Genomic DNA, 11,432 nt, shown 5'->3' with positions numbered 1-11,432 from the left:
GAGGTCCGGCGATGTCGAGGACGGGGAGGAGGAGTTGCGAGGCGGAGACGACGGTTCCTTGGGGGCGGGCGCGCCGGCGGGGGCGGGGGTCCGACGCAGGGAGCGGGGCGGCGTTGGAGAAACGAGAGGGAGTGGGGAGGGAATCGTGCGGGAGGAGTGGGGGAAGTGGGCGTGGTTTGGGGGGTTAGGGTTTCTAGGTGGGGAGGGCCATATAGGCCAGGGGGACTGGGCCGGCTTTGGCCAGATGGGCCATTCAACCCAGTGGAGGGGGGCCTTTTTAATCTTTATTTTTGTTTACAGTTTTTGCCTTTTTCTTTTTATTTATATTTCTTGCATTGTTTTCTCTCATTTCCTAAATATTTTAGTTTTGGAAAAATACAAAAGTTGTACCTAATTTAGTATATTTAATTATGTCACATTCCGAATATTTTAGTTTTAATGGTTGAAAACTTTTACCGTTTGAAAACTTTTACCGGTTGACTTTATTTTAAAATTGAAATTTTGAAGTAGGTTTCGAACCGACATGAGTTTATCAACAGTAACCGAGGTGACGTGGCATCATTAGCAGGGGGTTACTGTAGTTTAATTATTCGGGCGTCACGGCAGGGTCAGGTTTCATTCTAGCATTTAGAGATTGCTTGTTCCATTTAGCTAATAACCTCTTAAGTTCGTATCTATCTTTGCAAGCAAAAATAGCTAAAGAAGCTTCTTGATCAAAAACATAACCCTCATGAATAACAAGTGATTCTTCATCATCACTTTCATCAGTATTATCAGATTCAATATTTTCAATCTCTCTAGCCCTAGCAAGTTGTTCATCAAGAAATTCACCAAGTGGCACAGTAGTATCAAGCATAGAAGTAGTTTCATCATAAGTATCATGCATAGTAGAAGTAGCATCATCAATAACATGCGACATATCAGAACGAATAGCAGAAGCAGTTTTAGGTGTCGCAAGCTTACTCAAAACAGAAGGTGAATCAAGTGCAGAGCTAGATGGCAGTTCCTTACCTCCCCTCGTAGTTGAGGGATAAATCTTGGTTCTTGGATCTTTCAAGTTCTTCATAATGATAAGCCGATATAAATCCCAAGTGAGTCAAAGATAGAGCTATGCTCCCCGGCAACGGCACCAGAAAATAGTCTTGATAACCCACAAGTATAGGGGATCGCAACAGTTTTCGAGGGTAAAGTATTCAACCCAAATTTATTGATTCGACACAAGGGGAGCCAAAGAATACTCTCAAGTATTAGCAGCTGAGTTGCCAATTCAACCACACCTGGAAACTTAATATCTGCAGCAACGTATTTAGTAGCAAAGTAATATGATAGTAGTGGTAACAGTAACAAAAGGTAACAGTAGTAAAAGTAATGTTTTTGGTATTTTGTAGTGATGATAGCAATAGTAACGGGAAAGTAAATAAGCGAAGAACAATATGTGGAAAGCTCGTAGGCAATGGATCAGTGATGGAGAATTATACCGGATGCGGTTCATCATGTAACAGTCATAACCTAGGGTGACACAGAACTAGCTCCAGTTCTTTGATATAATGTAGGCATGTATTCCGAACATAGTCATACGTGCTTATGGAAAAGAACTTGCATGTCATCTTTTGTCCTACCCTCCCGTGGCAGCGGGGTCCTTACGGAAACTAAGGGATATTAAGGCCTCCTTTTAATAGAGTACCGGAACAAAGCATTAACACATAGTGAATACATGAACTCCTCAAACTACGGTCATCACCGGTAAGTATCCCGATTATTGTCACTTCGGGGTTAACGGATCATAACACATAATAGGTGACTATAGACTTGCAAGATAGGATCAAGAACACTCATATATTGATGAAAACATAATAGGTTCAGATCTGAAATCATGGCACTCGGGCCCTAGTGACAAGCATTAAGCATAGCAAAGTCATAGCAACATCAATCTCAAAACATAGTGGATACTAGGGATCAAACCCTAACAAAACTAACTCAGTTATATGATAGATCCCATCCAACCCATCACCGTCCAACAAGCCTACGATGGAATTACTCATGCACGGCGGTGAGCATCATGAAATTGGTGATGGAGGATGGTTGATGATGATGATGGCGACGGATTCCCCTCTCCGGAGCCCCGAACGGACTCCACATCAGCCCTCCCGAGAGGTTTTAGGGCTTGGTGACGGCTCCGTATCGTAAAATGCGATGAATTCTTCTCTCTGATTTCTCTCTCCCTGAAACACAATATATAGAGTTGGAGTTGGAGTCGGAGAGGCACCAGGGGGCCCACGAGGTAGGGGGCGCGCCCTAGGGGGGCAGGCGCGCCCCCACCCTCGTGGACAGGTGGTGGGCCCCTGGCCTTCATCTTTTGCAGGTATTTTTTATATTTTCCAAAAAGTTGCTCCATGAAGTTTCAGGTCATTTCGAGGACGTTTGTTTCTGCACATAAATAACACCATGGTAATTCTGCTGAAAACAGCGTCAGTCCGGGTTAGTGCCATTCAAATCATGCAAGTTAGAGTCCAAAACAAGGGCAAAAGTGTTTGGAAAAGTAGATACGACGGAGACGTATCACTCCCAATGTTTTACCTCAAGGCTAATGTCAACAATAATAGTTCATGAAAACTCACATCCAATTAGCCATATATACCAGGATCTTTCCAACATACTGTGCTTGCCAAAGGATAAAATGTAAAAAGGAAGGGTGAAGATCACCATGATTCTTATGCAAGGTAGGAGATAAAAGTTAAAGATAGGCCCTTCGCAGAGGGAAGCAGAGGTTGTCATGCACTTTTATGGTTGGATGCACAAAATCTTAATGCGAAATAATTTATATTGCCACTTGTGATATGGACCTTTATTATGCAGTCTGTCACTTTTATTTCTTCCATATCACACGATTGTATAAAGTTTATTTTCTCCCACACTAATAAGTCATACATATTTAAAGAGAAATTTTTATTGCTTTGCACCGATGACAACTTACTTGGAGGATCTTACTCAATCCATAGGTAGGTATGGTGGACTCTCTTGGCAAAACTGGTTTAAGGGTATTTGCAAGCACAAATAGTATCTCTACTTGGTGCTATGAATTTGGCTAGCATGAGAGGGAAAGGCAAGCTCAACCATGTTGGATGATCCATGACAATATAATTTATTTCAGATGTAAGAAAACATAACCCATTACGTTGTCTTCCTTGTCCAATGTAAACTCTTTAGCATGTCATATTTTAATGAGTGCTCACAATCATAAAAGATGTCCAAGATAGTATATCTAAATGTGTAGAGCTCTCTTTCTTTATTACTTCCTATTAATTGCAACGATGACCAAAACCATGTTTGTCAACTCTTAACAATTTTTATTCATCATACTTTTTCTATGTGAGCTCATTACTCTCCATCAGATCCATATGATCTCTTTGTTTCTTTTTATTCCTTTCTCTTTTCTTTTATTCCCTTAGGATCATGGCAAAATAATCAAGCCCTTGACTCAACACTAATCTTTATTATATAGGTCATGGACTCGATTACATAGAAGGATTATAAAGCAAAACTCACAACTAGATCATACTAAAAACTTTTATTCTACTAGATCAAGATATTACCAAAAGGATCGAACTAAGAAAAATGGTAAAGGTAAAAGTGATGGTGATATGATACCGGGGCACTCCCCCAAGCTTGGCAGTTGCCAAGGGGAGTGCCCATACCCGATGCTCAGTTCTTCTTTGTTGGTGAAGAAGGTGGAGTTGTTGATGATGGATAGTCACACATCGAGCGTCGGAGGTCTTCTAACTTGCGGATAATGACTTTGAGTGCAATCATATGCTCCTTCAACAAAATATTTTCACGTGTGAGATACTTATTTTGTATACGAGCTAACTCAATCATCTTGAAAGCTTCGATCTCAGTTGGGGTAAGAAGATTGTGATCAAGTTGAAGGATGTCTTCTGTTGCCAGAACTTGGTCCTCCATGGCCTTCTTGATCCCTTCATCCTTGCTGATCTCCATGGGTTCTTCTCTCTTCAGCTCTATCTTCATTAGCAAAGCATCGTTGCCCTCATGGTTGGAGGAGGAGGGAGACAACATAGTGCCTGGCCTTGATAACCCTGACAGAAAAGAGCTTGAAACAAAGACAGGAGATTTTTGCGTGATACGGCAGTCAAAACCCCCGGGAGATTATATAATGAATTTTTACCGACCAAAATACGTGTCGTGTAAGAAAACGGAGTCCGGAAAGCGCACGAGGTGCCCACGAGGTAGGGGGCGCGCCCTCCACCCTCGTGGAGCCCTCGTGTCCTTCCCGGACTGCTACTTATTTTTCTAAATATTCCAAAACGGAGAAATATTGCCTTAAAAATTGTTTTGGAGTCGGTTTACTTACGGTACCACATACCTATTCCTTTTCGGAGTCTGAAACATTCCGGAAAGTGTCCCTTATGTATTCCTTCGGGGTTACGGTTTCAATAACATTGGTTTCAACATTTATGGGATTACCTGAGATATAATGTTTGATTCTTTGACCGTTCACCACCTTCGGATTTGTTCCTTCAAAGTTGTTGATTTTTATGGCACCGGAACGATAGACCTCCTCGATAACGTAAGGACCTTCCCATTTAGAGAGAAGTTTTCCTGCAAAAAATCTTAAACGAGAGTTGTATAGCAATACATAATCACCTACATTAAACTCACGCTTTTATATCCTTATCATGCCATCTTTTAACTTTTTCTTTAAACAACTTGGCATTTTCGTAGGCTTGGGTTCTCCATTCATCGAGTGAGCTAATATCAAATAACCTCTTCTCACCGGCAAGTTCAAAATCATAATTGAGTTCTTTAATAGCCCAATATGCCTTGTGTTCTAGTTCGAGAGGTAAATGACATGATTTTCCATAAACCATTTTATACGGAGACATACCCATAGGATTTTTATATGCAACTCTATAGGCCCATAATACATCATCAAGTTTCTTGGACCAATTCTATCTAGATCTATTAACAGTCTTTTGCAAAATTAATTTGAGCTCTCTATTACTCAATTCTACTTGACCACTAGACTGCGGGTGATAAGGAGATGCAATTCTATGATTAACATCATACTTAGCAAGCATTTTACGGAAATCACCATGAATAAAATGTGAACCACCATCAGTCATTAAATATCTAGGGACTCCAAATCTTGGAAAAATAACTTCTTTAAGCATCTTAATAGAGGTGTTATGATCAGCACTACTATTTGGAATAGCTTCTACCCACTTAGTAACGTAATCAACAACAACTAAAATATGTGTATATCCATTAGAGGAAGGAAAAGGCCCCATATAGTCAAAACCCCAACCATCAAATGGTTCAATAACAAGTGAATAATTCATAGGCATTTCCTGACGTCTACTAATATTACCAATTCTTTGACATTCATCACAAGATAAGACAAACTTACGGTCATCCTTGAAGAGAGTAGGCCAATAAAAACCAGATTCCAATACCTTATGTGCAGTTCTATCTCCAGCATGGTGTCCTCCATAAGCTTCGGAGTGACACTTGCGTATGATCTGTTCCTGTTCATGCTCAGGCACACAACATCTAATAACACCATCTACTCCTTCTTTATAAAGATGTGGGTCATCCCAAAAGTAATGCCTCAAATCATAGAAGAACTTTTTCTTTTGCTGGTATGTGAAACTAGGTGGTATGAATTTAGCAACAATGTAATTAGCATAATCAGCATACCATGGAGCAGTATGAGAAGTATTTATGACATTTAATTGCTCATCAGGAAAGCTATCATCAATAGGTAGTGGGTCATCAAGCACATTTTCTAACCTAGACAAGTTGTCTACAACGTGGTTCTCAGCTCCCTTTCTATCAACAATATGTAAGTCAAATTCTTGTAGCAAGAGAACCCATCTAATAAGTCTAGGTTTAGCATCTTTCTTTTCCATAATATATTTAATAGCAGCATGATCAGTGTGAATAGTTACTTTAGAATCAACAATATAAGGTCTGAACTTATCACAAGTAAATACAACTGCTAAGAATTCTTTTTCAGTAGTAGCATAATTTCTTTGAGCATTGTCTAGGGTTTTTCTAGCATATTGAATAACATTTAATTTCTTATCAACTCTTTGCCCTAGAACAACATCTACAGCATAATCACTAGCATCACACATAATTTCAAAGGGTAAATTCCAATCAGGTGGCTGAACAATAGGTGCAGAGATCAATGCTTTCTTAAGTATTTCAAATGCTTCTACACAATCATCATCAAAAACAAATGGTATATCTTTTTGTAGTAAATTAGTCAGAGGCCGAGAAATTTTTGAGAAGTCCTTAATGAACCTCCTATAAAATCCGGCGTGACCAAGAAAACTTCTTATACCTTTGATGTCCTTGGGACATGGCATCTTTTCAATAGCATCAACCTTGGCTTTATCAACCTCAATACCTCTTTCAGAAACTTTATGCCCTAGGACAATACCTTCATTAACCATAAAGTGACACTTTTCCCAATTCAAGACAAGATTAGTTTCTTCACATCTCTGCAAAACTTAATCAAGGTTGCTTAAGTAGTCATCAAAAGAAGATCCATAGACGGAGAAATCGTCCATGAAAACCTCACAAAACTTTTCACAAAAGTCAGAGAATATAGCCATCATGCATCTTTGAAAGGTAGCAGGTGCATTACATAAACCAAAAGGCATACGTCTATAAGCGAAAGTACCAAAAGGGCAAGTAAAAGTAGTCTTTGATTGATCTTTGGCCGACACAGGTATTTGAGAGAAACCAGAATAACCATCTAGAAAGTAAATATGTGTATGTTTGGATAATCTTTCTAGCATTTGATCGATAAAAGGTAAGGGGTAATGATCCTTTTTAGTGGCCTTATTTAATTTGCGGAAATCAATTACCATCCTATAACCTCTAATAATTCTTTGATGGATCAATTCATCTTTATCATTAGGAACAACAGTAATACCTCCCTTCTTGGGGACACAATGGACATGACTTACCCACTGACTATCAGCAACGGGATAAATTATACCTGCCTCAAGGAGCTTTAGTATTTCCTTTCTTACCACTTCTTTCATTCTAGGATTCAGCCGTCGTTGATGATCATGAATTGGTTTAGCATCTTCTTCCAAATTTATTTTATGTTGACATAGAGTGGGACTAATGCCCTTAAGATCGTCAAGAGTATACCCAATAGCAGCACGGTGCTTCTTCAGAGTTTTCAATAATCTCTCTTCCTCATGCTCTGAAAGGTTAGCACTAATAATAACAAGATATATCTTTTTCTCATCAAGATAAGCATATTTAAGAGTATCAGGCAACGGTTTAAGCTCAAACACGGGATCACCCTTGGGTGGAGGAGGATCCCCTAGGATTTCAATAGGTAAATTGTTTTTCAGAATAGGTTCATTTTTAAAGAATACTTCATCTATTTCCCTTCTTTCATTCATAAACATATCATTTTCATGGTCTAGCAAATATTGTTCTAAAGGATCGCTAGGAGGTACGACAATAGAAGCAAGACCAATAATTTCATCCTTACTAGGCAATTCTTCTTCACGGTGTTGTCTACTAAATTTAGAGAAATTAAATTCATGAGCCATATCATCTAAACCGATAGTAGCAACATCCCTTTTGCAATCTATGGTAGCATTAACAGTGTTCAAGAAGGGTCTACCAAATATAATGGGACAAAAGCTATCTTGTGGGGAACCGAGAGCAAGAAAATCAGCAGGATATTTAGTTTTCCCACACAAGACTTCAACATTTCTAACAATTCCCATTGGTGAAATAGTATCTTTATTGGCAAGTTTAATTGTGACATCAATATCTTCTAACTCAACAGGTGCAATATCATGCATAATTTCTCTATAAAGGCTAATAGGTATTGCACTAGCACTAGCACCCATATCACATAAGCCATGATAACAATGATCTCCTATTTTAACAGAAATAACAGGCATGCCTACCATAGGTCTAGGTTTATCTTTAGCACAATGTTTAGAAATTCTAGCAGTTTCATCACAGAAATAAATAACATGCCCATCAATATTATCAAACAAGAGATCTTTAACAATAGCAATATTAGGTTCAACTTTAACTTGCTCGGGAGGTGTATATGTTTTAATATTGCTTTTACGAACCACAGTTGAAGCTTTAGAATGATCCTTTATCCTAACAGGGAAAGGTGGTTTCTCAACATAAGTAGTAGGAACAATAGGATCATTATAAGTGACAATCTTTTCTTCAACTTTAATAGGTGCAGCTACTTTTACTTCTATGGGAGGATGATATTTAAACCACTTCTCCTTGGGGAGATCAACATAAGTAGCAAAAGATTCACAGAAAGTAGCTACTATCTTAGAGTCAAGTCCATATTTAGTGCTAAATTTACGGAAAACATCGGTATCCATAAAAGATTTAACACAACCAGACTTAGGTGTCATACCTGAATCCTTACCTTCGTCGAGATCCCAATCTTCAGAGTTGTGTTTAATTCTTTCCAATAAATCCCATTTGAATTCAATAGTCTTCATCATAAAAGAGCCAGCACAAGAAGTATCGAGCATGGTGTGATTGTTATCAGAAAGCCGAGCATATAAATTTTGAATAATCATTTCTCTTGAGAGCTCATGATTGGGGCATGAATATAACATTGATTTAAGCCTCCCCCAAGCTTGAGCGATGCTTTCTCCTTTGCGAGGCCAAAAATTATATATATAATTGCGATCACGATGAACACGATGCATAGGATAAAACTTCTGATGAAATTCCAATTTCAATTGTTGGTAATTCCAAGACCCCATATCATCACATAGCCTGTACCATGTCGATGCATCTCCCTTCAAAGATAAAGGGAAGACCTTCTTCTTAACAACATCTCCGGGTACACCTGCAAGCTTAAATAATCCACAAATTTCATCCACATATATTAAGTGCTCATCAGGATGCTTTGTTCCATCTCCTACAAAAGGATTAGCTAGCAGTTTTTCTATCATACCCGAAGGAATTTCAAAGCAGACATTTTCATTTTCAGTAGGTTCAGTCGGTTCAGGAGCAACTCTTTGCTCTACTGGTCAGGGTGAAGATACCCCAAACAAGCCCCTCAGAGGATTACTTTCCATAGTAACAAGTGACAGTAAATTTCAGCACACTATATAAATTTTTCCTTACCAAATTCCACCTACCAAAGGCGCTTCACTCACCGACAATGGTGCCAGAAAATAGTCTTGATGACCCACAAGTATAGGGGATCTATCGTAGTCCTTTCGATAAGTAAGAGTGTGAGGAGAAGAAGGAAATGATAAGCAGTTTCCAGCAAGGTATTCTCTGCAAGTACTGAAATAAGTGGTAACAGATAGTTTTGTGATAGGATAATTTGTAACGAGCAACAAGTAACAAAAGTAAATAAAGTGCAGCAAGGTGGTCCAATCCTTTTTGTAGCAAAGGACAAGCCTGGACAAACTCTTATATAGAGAAAAGCGCTCCCGAGGACACATGGGAATATCGTCAAGCTAGTTTTCATCACGTTCATATGATTCGCGTTCGGTACTTTGATAATCTGATATGTGGGTGGACCGGTGCTTGGGTACTGTCCTTACTTGGACAAGCATCCCACTTATGATTAACCTCTATTGCAAGCATCCGCAACTACAACAAAAGTATTAAGGTAAACCTAACCATAGCATGAAACATATGGATCCAAATCAGCCCCTTACGAAGCAACTCATAAACTAGGGTTTAAGCTTCTGTCACTCTAGCAACCCATCATCTACTTATTACTCCCCAATGGCTTCCTCTAGGCCCAAACAATGGTGAAGTGTCATGTACTCGATGTTCACATGACACCACTAGAGGAGAGACAACATGCATCTCATCAAAATATCGAACGAATACTAAATTCACATGACTACTAATAGCAAGACTTCTCCCATGTCCTCAGGAACAAACGTAACTACTCACAAAGCATAAACATGTTCATAATCAGAGGGGTATTAATATGCATATAGGATCTGAACATATGATCTTCCACCAAATAAACCAACTAGCATCAACTACAAGGAGTAATTAACACTACTAGCAACCTACTAGCACCAATCCCGGACTTGGAGACAAGAATTTGATACAAGAGATGAACTAGGGTTTTGAGAGGAGATGGTGCTAATGAAGATGTTGATGGAGATTGAGTAATTAACACTACTAGCAACCTACTAGCACCAATCCCGGACTTGGAGACAAGAATTGTATACAAGAGATGAACTAGGGTTTTGAGAGGAGATGGTGCTGATGAAGATGTTGATGGAGATTGCCCTCTCCCGATGAGAGGAGCGTTGGTGATGACGATGGCGATGATTTTCCCCCTCCCGGAGGGAAGTTTCCCCGACAGAACAGCTCCGCCAGAGCCCTAGATTGGTTCTGCCAAGGTTCCGCCTCGTGGCGGCGGAGTTTCGTCCGAGAAGATGGCTTATGATTTTTTTTCCCATCGAAAGACTTCATATAGCGGAAGATGGCCACCGGAGGGCCACCAGGGGGGCCACGAGGTAGGGGGGCGCGCCCAGGGGGGTAGGGCGCGCCCCCACCCTCGTGGGCAGGGTGCGGCCCCCCTGGTGAACTTCTTCCGCTGAGTATTTTTTATATATTCTGCAAACGTCTTCCGTGAAGTTTCAGGACTTTTGGAGCTGTGCAGAATAGGTCTCTAATATTTGCTCCTTTTCCAGCCTAGAGTATTAAGTTAATAAAAACAGAGTAACGCCTTAAGCAAGATGACATGATGTAGAGGGATAAACTCATGCAATATGATGAAAACCCCATCTTGTTATCCTCGATGGCAACAATACAATACGTGCCTTGCTGCCCCTACTGTCACTGGGAAAGGACACCGCAAGATTGAACCCAAAGCTAAGCACTTCTCCCATTGCAAGAAAGATCAATCTAGTAGGCCAAACCAAACTGATAATTCAAAGAGACTTGCAAAGATAACCAATCATACATAAAAGAATTCAGAGAAGATTCAAATAATTTTCATATATAGACTTGATCATAAACCCACAATTCATCGGTCTCAACAAACACACTGCAAAAAGAAGATTACATCGAATAGATCTCCACAAGAGAGGGGGAGAACATTGTATTGAGATCCAAAAAGAGAGAAGAAGCCATCTAGCTAATAACTATGGACCCATAGGTCTGAGGTGAACTACTCACACTTCATCGGAGGGGCTATGGTGATGATGTAGAAGCCCTCCGTGATGGATACCCCCTCCGGCGGAGCTCCAAAACAGGCCCCAAGATGGGATCTCGTGGATACAGAAAGTTGCGGCGGTGGAATTAGGGTTTTGGCTCTGTATCTGATCGTTTGGGGGTACGTAGGTATATATAGGAGGAAGGAGTACGTCGGTGGAGCAATAGGGGGCCCACGAGGGTGGAGGGCGCACCTG

This window comes from Triticum dicoccoides, chromosome 6A (assembly GCF_002162155.2).
Source record: "Triticum dicoccoides isolate Atlit2015 ecotype Zavitan chromosome 6A, WEW_v2.0, whole genome shotgun sequence".
In the NCBI taxonomy this organism is placed as follows: Eukaryota; Viridiplantae; Streptophyta; class Magnoliopsida; order Poales; family Poaceae; genus Triticum; species Triticum dicoccoides.
Note: the sequence above shows the minus strand (reverse complement) of the source record.